The 11,347-nt window shown below is 40.6% G+C and overlaps 1 protein-coding gene across 1 annotated transcript in view; it reads right to left on the reverse strand.

The window, feature by feature from the left end:
• Positions 1-11,347, reverse strand: part of LOC102755197 (dystonin-like) — a 172,493-nt gene that overhangs the window by 81,094 nt on the left and 80,052 nt on the right. The gene's annotated exons all lie outside the window — the stretch shown is intronic.

The following is an 11,347-nucleotide window of genomic DNA, read 5'->3' on the forward strand; positions in this document are numbered from 1 at the left end:
TGAGTGGCTTCCCCATTTTGCAGAAAGTTAAAGCAAATACTGCAGCTCTTGAAACAGAAATTAAGAACTAAGGCAAAGCACCTTTCGCAAAAGTATACCTCTGCACAGAACTATACAGTGTCTTTAGTATAAAGACACATGCTCAAATAATACACGTCATCATCTATGAGGTGTTTAAGGTCGTCATCAGTGCATCAGTCTAAATGCAACTATCCTTGTATCTGGTAGTTTTTAGAATGATTCTAAAAAAAATAAAGTGCATCAAGAACACAGAGCAGAAACCTCCACACCTCCCCGTTCCCCAGCCCCCAAAGTTCCCTCTCACATACTCCAAAACACAGAAAACGACAACAAACATACACTTAACAGTGGCTCAAACAGTCAGAACATTCCATTGTCAGTTCATTTCCCTTTTTAGTCTAATTTTGCATCCGAGGTTTCCAGATTAAAATGTCCAAGGGAGCAAGCATTTTAACAGGCTGAATGCTAACTTAGGCAGAGCGCTGGTTAACTGTAATCCACTTAAAGATGGCTTACAAAACTTCATCTCCTGTATAAATAAACCATGCTTCAGAAACTTAAAAGACAAACACAGGGAACGCGTATTGTCAGAAGGCACAGAACAGATCTTCAGAGGAAAATCAGTCTAATGTTGTAAGAAAGTTAAAATTTTCTTTTGCCTTTTTTTTTATGGGGGGGGGGAGCTATAAATAATCTGGATTCAAACGGCAGTTTTTCTTCCCATATTAAGCTTCTTTGAGGCTACTCAGAAGTACCCAAAGGAGGGGGGGAAATAATTCGATTTTTGGACAGCCGGGCCAGTACAATCCAGCAACTGTTTAAAGTAAATAGTTTAGAAAGCATGATGTTCTAGAAACTCTCCTTTAAAAAAAAAAAGCCAGTTTCCAGAGTCTTATCTGATCCTCCTGAAGAAGGCTTATTCCACCTGAGGCAGTTGCAGCAAAGAGTTCCGAGTTCCCTCTAAGGCACAGGCAGCGTCATTCACATTCCAGCTGGAAACCGAGCCTCGTCTAGCCTTTGAAGCTGACCAAGTGTGGCCGCAGTTTGTCTTTCATTTTAGCTACAGCTGGAGCGAGGCAGAGGTGTCGGAGGCGGAGGCAGGGAAGGCACTCCAGCAGGGAGCTCCGGCGCTGTCCCCAGCTCCTCACGGCAGCAGGGCGCCCGGCGGGGCAGGCATCCTCCCGAGCCAGGGCGCTCCCGGGAAGGTCCTCACTCTCCTTAGGCAACATGGGCTCCGTCCCTTCGCTCCGTCCCTGCGCCCGCCGAGCGCTGCGGCCGCGCAGCTCTGGGGCTCCTCCGCGGCTAAGCCCTCCGAAGCCTGAACTTCGCAGTCATCGTGTCTTTGACTCCTCGCCTCTTCTCCGAGCCGGGTGAGCTGTTTCAGGGGGAGGAACCTAGAGGCCGAGAGGCTGCAATGCAACAGCTTGGTGGTGACATCAGCGCAAATCAGACCCGCTGGGGGGAGAGGGGCAGCTCGGGTTCAGAATCGCCCAAAGCTCACCACCTAGTTCAAAATTGGAAGGGAGGGGAAGGGCTTGCCGAGGTTGAACGTGACAATAGGAGCTCCTGGGGGAATCATTTCTGAGAATGTCCGGTGCTCATTTGAATATTAAATGGGGAGAAAAGGAACTAACAGGTTCCTACCCTTCTGCCGAAACCACTCCCTCGCACAGTTGCAGACTCTGTATTAGTATCTGCCATGCTAAGTGCGGACCACTTTGAAGTGGAGTGTTGTGTCATTCCTTTTTGAAGCCCAAGTTCAAGTCTAACCGTTCTCCAGAGGAAATTATTCCTATGGCAAGGTGCCCTGAGCACCGCTGACATGAATATTAGTAGTTACTAATAACCATGCAGCCCTCTTGAGGTTAACAGATCAAGGGCAGTAAGTGACTCCAGATATTTCATAAACAAAATCACATGCACAGATGTTTATCTACTGAACAAACACGCTCTTAAAATACTGTTTGAAAATAAATTCAGCACAACCATGCCATAGCCCTTGGGGGGAAATTAATACTCTTATTTAGGTAAAATAAAATCTAGCCACCCTTTATTTTACAAAATAAGCAACATTGCCAGGTTAGCAGATAGATTAATACATGAGGGCAGACTATCTTTTCTCAGTCTCACAAGATAATAATTTGAACATAAAACTGCACTGATCCCAAGTGAAGTAGGCAGCTCTAGTAAAAACAACCTTACGTTTTCCCATACTTTTACAGAAAAGACATGGGACAGAACTTTCGTTCCTTTAATGAGAAAACAATTACAAAACTATTTTTACAAACCTAAAAATTAAATCTTTTTAAAAAATCTATGCAGAACCAGACTCTATAAGTAACACACCTATTCACAATTATCAGATACAAGTCAGTATGTGGTCATCAAGTTGGAAAAATATATATAAAGTACCCATCAATATCATAATATCAATTCAATGCCCATTTTTCATAAACAAGAAGGGAAATATTTCAACAGGCACCAGATCCTGTAGTGTTAGAGCACACAGGCTGCTCTGAGGGGCTGACAATAAGAAAAAGAAAAAACATGCACACACATTACCATGTCTGAACAGTGGGTTGAGCACTAGGCCGGGAATTAAGAGAGACTAAGTTACTCCCAATTGCCACTATCTTTTTTGTTGTTGTTAATCCTTACCTGAGGATATATTTCCCCTTGATTGAACCTGTAATCCAGGTACATGCCCTTGACCAGGAATCAAACTGGAGACCTTTTGGTTCACGGGCCAACACTCTAAACATTGAGCCACAGCAGACAGGGCCTAAAGGCTACTATCTTGTCAGATAAGCCTGTAAAGCGACTTATTCATGGCAATATTATAGTGAAGTTTCCATAAAATGTGAACGAGTGCCTTTCTCTAAATATTCTGAGATACTCAGAACTTCTAATAAGAATGGTCCTAATTCAGTCTACCTTACACTCTAACTCTGAATCATCTATATACATAAAAGCCTGACGACTGAACGACTGAATGACTGAACGACTGACTGGTCGCTATGATGTGCACTGACCACCAGGGGACAGACACTCAATGCAGGAGCTGCCCCCTGGTGGTCAGTGCACTCCCACAGTTGGGCTCATGGCTGGCAAGTGCAGCTGCAGCAGCGTTAGCCTCTCCCACCTCCATGGCAGCATTCCCGAGTGGCAGCAGCAGCAGCAGGCTCACTGGGCTCGGGCTCCTCCCAGGCCACCTGCCGCTTTGCACACTACTATATCCCCCAAGGGGTCCCGGATTGCTAAACAGCGCAGGCCAGGCTGAGGGACACCATCAGTGCACGAATCCGTGCACCGGGCCTCCAGTTAGTACAATAAAAAGAGCAACATGTAACCTCACATTTGAGATGGATAGTACATTTTAAAAACTACAAAGGTAATTCATTCATAAGTTCAACCATTCGTCAAATAGTGCTCACTAGCTACCAACCCCCATGGCCAGCACTGGCAAAACACTGAAACACAGATGAAGTGACACTGTCCTTACAATGGAAAATATGAATGAGAGAATACAGTTTGGAAGTCGGGAATGCCGTGAAAAATATCCTCTAGTTGATTATGTTTAAGTATATGCCATTTATTGAACAACTAAATTCCTATTAAACTGATTTTGACTAATTCTATAAATGATAATCCTAATACATCTGGATTCAAGTTAAAATTTGCACTATTATACTGATATTTGTGACAATAACACACACACACACACACATATATATATATCTTATTACTTGAAATCATATTCCAAAGACATATCTAAATAACGTGAAAAAACTTATATTTAGAACAGAACTGGACTGGTTTACCCTTATCCTCCCAAATTTGGTTCACACAGCTACTTTAAATATTATTGTATCTGATGTTAATAAAATCAAGATATGATGAATTGCTATCATGATAGCTAGATCTCTCACATTTTCATGAGAGAAATACACAATGAATAAAATGACCAAAGTTTTTCTGAAAAACTGTCAACACTATTATTTTATACATGTTAAATTTTCTCAATACATTACTTACTTACATAGCCTACTAGATGGGATCTAGCTAAAGTATCTTCAAAAGGAAGATGATCTTGGAAAAGTACACAAATACTAATTAAATTATAAGCAAAAACAGAGCATTTGCTCATTTTTATATTTCCAAAGTTAAATCTTTTAAAAAGGAAGTTCCTGAAAAATCTTACCACTAAGTACAACATGCTACCTCACAGGAAAGTTCAAAGGCTAATTTTGTCAACTGGAACATGCAGGTTTTAGAGCTGAGAGAGTGGAGTTATTAAGAAATTCAGTGTGTAATAAGGGGAAAAAGGTCTGTGTGAATAAATGCAACATTATTCATGAAAACCGACAAAAGTATCCTCCTGGCAATAGCTCCTGAAATCTGGACTAGAAGCCAAACAAGAGATATCTGTGTTTTTTTGCTGTGAGTATAAAAATAGGCCTTAGGAGCAACAATTTCTCTTATTCTTTCTAAACCTGATAGGCCGTTTGCTAATGAAAACTAAAAGCATCCTATATTTTTAGTTTTCAAACTAATACACTTCCTCACAAATGGCTAAAAGGGTTTAGGAAGATAATCATCAGATGAATATACAATAGCTACTTATTTCAGTGGAAAATGTTTATATTTAACAGAAAGTAGGCTATTTAGACTCCATCACAAAAGTAAACAAATTCAGAAACTCTTAATGGATTCATTATCTGATCTTGATGGAAAATACCCGATATAATAAAAGGCTAATATGCAAATCATCCCCTTGACCGAGAGTTGTTACCGGGAGTTCAATGGGAAGTTTGACCAGGGGGTGGGGCTGGCCGGCCAACTGCCCACGGCCCCTCCCCCCGACTGGCCCCGACCCTGACAGCCCCCCAACCCTGACTGGGGGCAGGGTCGGACAACCAATCGCCCATGGCCCCTCCCAATCAGCCCCGATCAGGGTGGGTCCAAACCCACCAGTACATGAATTCGTACACTGGGCCTCTAGTCCTATAAAATAAAAGGCTAATATGCAAATTATCCCCATGGATAGGAGTTCGACCAACTGGGAGTTAGATGTGTGCTGACCACCAGAGGGGCAGCACGGAACAAAGGAAGGCCTCAGCTAGCAGCTGGAGAAGGGAGGCCCCAGCCGGCAGCCATTAGAGACCCTACCCATGCACAAATTTCATGCACTGGGCCTCTAGTCTTTAATAAGCACTTGCTATTCTCCCTGTAAGTTACTATAATACTACTAAGATTATGTCTTCCCCCATCTTCAGATGATGGTGGATAAAAAATATTCTCTAACACAAAATAATTCTATATGTAAACATTATTAAAATATGCACATATGCATATATTACTTCTAAAAGTTGATTTTTAAAAAGCCATCCAGCAAATAAAACCAATATACATGTGAATGATTCCATTTAATTTCCTTCAGATTAACAAAAACAGAATCTGAAAACACTTTTCGTATTAAAACACTGAAAAAAGAAATAAGTAATCTTGAAATTAAGACAAAGATATGTATGGAACAGGATGTGAGCGCAGACATTTTCTCTAGTATCCTGGTTCTTGCACATCTTCAAAAGCTTTTTACTTTATTTAGAATACCAGCATTTAGCTACCCTGGGCTATTATTTCAATGAGTGGAGACTTACATAAACATTTAAAAAAAAAAAACAACACCAATCAAATTAACAACAAAGCAAATTCTTCTCTGTCCCTCTCACACACACAGACATAGACACACCTTTAAGCAACTTTCCACATTAGTTAAATACATTTTGTAAGCATCCTTTTTATCTAAGGGAGGCCTGTGATAAGGACAGTAGGTAATACAGTTGGATGCTTTTCAGTGGATCACTTTCAATTGATAATACAGGATTCTCCTGTTAACAACAACTAAAAAACAATTTCAGAAAATCCTGTTATAAAACCTCTGGCTGGAACTGCCCTTAGAACACCTGTTTTCATGCCCCAATCTTAAATTAAGTAAAAGAAGTTAAGAGAGGCTATGTAACATAAAGAGTCACAGCATTAATTAGCAGCAAACACGGAAAGAGCCCACGCTGCCGGGTGCCCTTTTGACAACGCTTTCAGAGCAGTATGGTATATTCCTGTGTGACGTAGGAAAAAGGGCACCCATCTGTTATGTCTACGCTGTGCAGGTGACAATATGAGGTATTACTAATACTACAGAGCAGAGTGACTCCAACTCTTAGTAGCTTCGTGTGGTCTCTGCTTCGGTGGGGCTTCTCTCTTGCCCATCATCTGGGATATTCCTTCTTCCCAGAATCTTATGTGCCACTTTGATGTGGCTGATTAAATAATGTGACCTTCCTCTAAAGCCCATGTATCCAGTTACAGTTTCTGTAGGGAACATATTTTCACCTTTAAAAATAACAGAGGGAGGTATCACACAGTTTCCTTGCTAATATACTCTCATTAACAAAAAAAAATCCAGCCAAGTAAGAATATTTTTTCCCCTAACAGAAACCTCTTCTGCAACAGCTCTATTTAATTTCCCCCTGCTCTCAACAAAAAAGGAGAGCAATTCATCATGGGCCTCCCTGTATATAACAATATGGGCACAATTAAAAACCGCGATGAAAGCATTCTTTGGACAGTTTTATCTTTAAAAATATGGTGATATCACAGAGGTTGTTTTAAGATCATTTAATAAGTGTCTTTAGAAGATGTTTTCATTTCAGCAAAAGTGTTTACAAACAGTGTTGAAACTACCTGGCTGCTCCACCTCACGACACCTGGCATTTTAGTTCACTCAGGATTCAAGTGACGCTGCCGGGGTTAAACAATGTCTTCACCTGGACCCGAGAAAATTTATTACAGTTTAATCAGGCATGTGTTCTGGTCTTTGTGGTTTCAACTTGGCTTCAAAATTCTCTGCGCTGTGTAATGCTATTTTCATTTTGGGGGGGAAAAAAATCTTCAGCTCAGACAGACTTGTACCAGCGATGTGTTTTTATGTGGGGACAAAACGAACTGCCGTTGGGGCAGAAATAAATAGTAAGCAGGTTCTGAGTTAAGACGTTTTACCATGGCCTAGATAGAAGTGGGGAGGGGTGTATATTTAGCTAGAATGTGACAGTACACGTGTGGTAAAACATCAAGTTTCTTTGATCTTCACTGAAATTAAATCAAGTCAATATGGTGATAATGATTACTTCATGATAATGAGAAAACCTGATTGGCTGTTGATGACATCATAAGAATTGCCAGGGCATGCTCCTTGTATATAGTTGGTTACATATGTCTTTGATAAATAAAAATGTGGAAACATTAATATTGCTTAATAATGTAGTTTCGATTTGAAGATAGTCTTGACCTAGGAGCCTTCAACAGGAGGTAGGGATAGGGGGAACACCAAAGGATTTTTACACTTTCTGCCTTAGAATTTATGAAAGTGTGCTAGAACATGATGTAATAAGAGCAGTGTAAATAGGCAGATGGTACTCTGAGTTATCAACAGTAGTAGAAAACACCTCGCACTTCACACATTTTTGTCCAATGACTAATACTTCGAAGTAGAAAAACGTATGGTAAACAGAACTTACACAATCAAAATAGCTATTGAAGCTAACTTGAAGCTAACTCAAAAACTTGAGGCTAACTCAAAAGGTAACACCAATCTATTTTTGACACTTGGAACAGTTTTCACCGACAGTGAGTTAGGACATGTGGTTCAGAATAGTATTTATTTTTAATCATTATGTCTGGATTGGTATCTTAAACATGAATAATGTTGTCCTTTCAAGGATATTAACTTATTTCTTAGGTTAAGTTTGGGGGAGATAATGGTAGCTGAGAAAGTCTGTCCTACCTACTTTAAATAACCCATTAAGTTCCTCGTGAATAAAAGGCACTCCATCCTGAGTAACTGGGTAATAGCTATTATTAAGTTTCAGTCCAACTCTAAAGGTAGTTTGTTTTATATTATTAAAAATTGTTATAAGATTTTATCTGTGACATTAGATTAAGCTAAATCTACCAAAAAGGGTAATGGCAAACAGGATTATAAAGTGTAAAAGAAAAATAGACTTAAAAAAAACCAGTACCTTCAGTGCTTTTCTGTTTTAGTTTTAGAAATTAGAATAACTAGTAGTTTGCTATTTTTAAGCAAACTATTGGTTTTTCACTCAATACAAATCACTCCACTTAATGTCTATGCCCAACATTAACTAAATTAAGATCTGAATTGTAAACTAATCTATCACTTAAGATATAATCACCAAGACAATGGAAGGTCTGATTTCTCCTGGGGTGGTACTCACCACCATCACCATCACAGCATCTACCTATCAGTTTCTAAGACAATTTCATACATATTTATCTCGTTTTCTCATAGCGGCCTGTTATAAAACACGTTCCTTGAGTGGATGTTTCTGGTGCTTTGGATTAAAGTGAACAGTGGCTGGTTACTCAGGCCACTGAATTAGGTTACAGCAAAGAATATCTGAACATTTCCCAGAAAGAGTATTAGATGTGCAATGTGATAAACATCCAGGCTCTCACGCTCACTACCGGTGTGACCTTGGGCCAGTCACAGGACCTCTCTGGGTCTCAGCTTCCTTAAAATAAAATGGGGATAACAACAGCACCCACCTCTCCTGTTAACAGGATTAAAGAGAGAGTTTAGAAAAAGGTTTGACACATAAGTGTTAACTGTTGTCAATGCTACTTTTCTAGAGCACGAGCACACACACATACACACACAAATAAACAGAATTAGTGAATGTATGAATTACCACGTTCTTTACCATAATAATACTCTTTTTCTCATTAGTTTGTTTCGTTAATCCTCACCCAAGGATATTTTTTCCACTAATTTTTTTTTTTAAGAGAGAGTGGAAGGGAGGGAGGGGGAGAGAAAGATTAAAAAAAAAAATGTGAGAGAGACACATCAACTGGTTGCCTCCTGCATATGCCCCCAGTGGGAGCCGGGGATCAAACCTGCAACCCAGGTACATGCCCTTGACTGAGAATCAAACCCATGACCTTTTAGTGCACAGGCCAAAGCTCTACCATTGAGGCACACTGGCCAGGGCACTGGACTATATTAAATGAAGATGATCTATCCACTTGGAAACTTTTAGTTGAATCACTGGGTCTCAAGACACTGGTGGTATATCATTATATTCTTTATTACTGAGTGTCATTAAAACCAATCAACTCCCTCCAAAGATATCAGAGAACAGACTGACATAGCACCCTAAGTGGTTTATTTTTCTTCACAATCGAATACAACAATCTCTGCAACCACTGATGGTAATAATGCTAAATTTAGTACTTTTTCCATTTGCAAAGCACATTCAGTGCAATGGTGAGAGGACTCCTGTTTCTTGCTTTTTCTTACTTTCAAAAGAATTCTCTCCGTGGAGAGCCACATTTCCCACCGTCCCCAGGCAGCAGCTCCATTATTTTTGCCCATTTTCTTACAGATAGTTGAAGTAGTGGAGAGAAATTAAGAAACTCATTTGTTTGTCTTTCAATACAAATTTGCAGAAAATCTAGAGAAATGAAAATGTTTCACAAAGGCACTAAACATGCTTAGTAAATTTCCTGAGTAAAAAGACAACTTGGTTACTGTCATTTATGCTTTCAAGTTTTGTCGAATTCTACAGAAAAGCCTGATGTTCTCTCTGAGGAAGACTCACCCCTCCTCAAGCTCTCCCTCAGGCTCAGAGGCAGCAGCTGCCACAAAGCTTGGCTTTTCTCATACAGAACCCTCTCATATGAAGTGTCTATGTTGTAAATCAGAAATATGGAAGTTTGATGGGGTAATGAAGAAACTAAAGTCAACAGCAGATAATTTCCTTTACCTTTAAGAATCAAGATCTAGCCCTAACTGGTTTGGCTCAGTGGATAGAGTGTCAGCCTGCGGACTGAAGGGTCCCAGGTTCCATTCTGGTCAAGGGCATGTACCTTGGTTGTGGGCACATCCCCAGTAGGGAGTGTGCAGGAGGCAGCTGATCGATGTTTCTTTCTCATTGATGTTTCTAACTCTCTATCCCTCTCCCTTCCTCTCTGTAAAAAATCAATAAAATATATTTTTTAAAAGAATCAACATCTAAATCAAGATGTTTAAGCCCTGAAGGTACTGGGCTTCTAAGGGATTTTATAAACAGCAAATAACCATAATAGTGAGGAAAAGGAGGAGGAGGAGGAGGAGGATGCCATGTGACAAAGAAAAATCAACCAAAAAAATGAGTTCATGTGTCACCTCTGACACGGGAGGAAAGGAGGAGAGAAGGACAGGAGAAGGAGGGGAGAAGAGAAGGAGAAGGAAGGAGAAGAAAGCAGGAGGAGGAAGAAGAGGAAGAGAAGAAAATGAAGTTATTTTGAAGTTTTCAAAATTCAGTCACCTTGATACTGTTATTAAGGATGAGCAAGGGAAACACCATGTCAAATATGACAGCACAGAATTTGGAAGACCACTTCATTTACATTCACTTCTCATGGGAAACAATTTGGGTTTTGCAAATTGTTTTTATTTAGTCTTATTTTATCGTTTATGTGCTAATGGTGGGGCTGATCCCCACACTGGTCTCTACTGGAAAGTAAGACACGCCTCGTCGATAGGACAGGGCCCGTGCCCACACCACAGGTTCACGAGTCCCAGGCAGCAAATGCTTGCTATGTCGGACCTTCTCTGTGCAGGGATGAACATAGCTTTGCCCCCTGTTGAGATGCGACTTCTGTGCTTCCTATCACAAATGGGGCCAACTCTAGTGACACCGCACCCGGCCGACCATATTTACCTAACGTTCCATTCATCAAGCATCACTGAGTGCTATCAAGTGGCAGACGTTCCTCGGCCCTGAGGAGCTTATTGTCCAATCAAAGAATGATTTACTCGTAACTGTCTGGGACATGCGCCCAAGATCTTTGTTTTATAAAACCAGGATTATAACATGGAACCCCACTCTTTAAAAACATGAACTCTTGGAAGAAAAAAAGTTTACAAAATGAAATTCAATTAAGAGGGATAAGAAGACCATAAAAAAGGAAAGGGCAGGAAAAGCCTATAATTCACCATTAAAGAAAATGCTGGGAGACAAACACGAAGAGAACAAGCTTTCATGCACGGGAGTGGCCTCGGCAGCAGAGTTCAAAACACAGTGCTGGGCCCTCCAGATGTCAGCCGCGAGTGAGATCATTAACAGACTCCATGATGTCAGTTTCAGGCTTCATGAAAAGTGCTGGGACGCTCCACGCACTCTTTTGACCTCTTTGTATCATCTCAGGCCTTATCCTATGAGGGCTCAAATCCCCAGGAAGCTTTTGAAACACCCCCCCCCCCACC

The sequence above is a fragment of the Myotis davidii genome, unplaced genomic scaffold, assembly GCF_000327345.1.
Source record: "Myotis davidii unplaced genomic scaffold, ASM32734v1 scaffold463, whole genome shotgun sequence".
In the NCBI taxonomy this organism is placed as follows: domain Eukaryota; kingdom Metazoa; phylum Chordata; class Mammalia; order Chiroptera; family Vespertilionidae; genus Myotis; species Myotis davidii.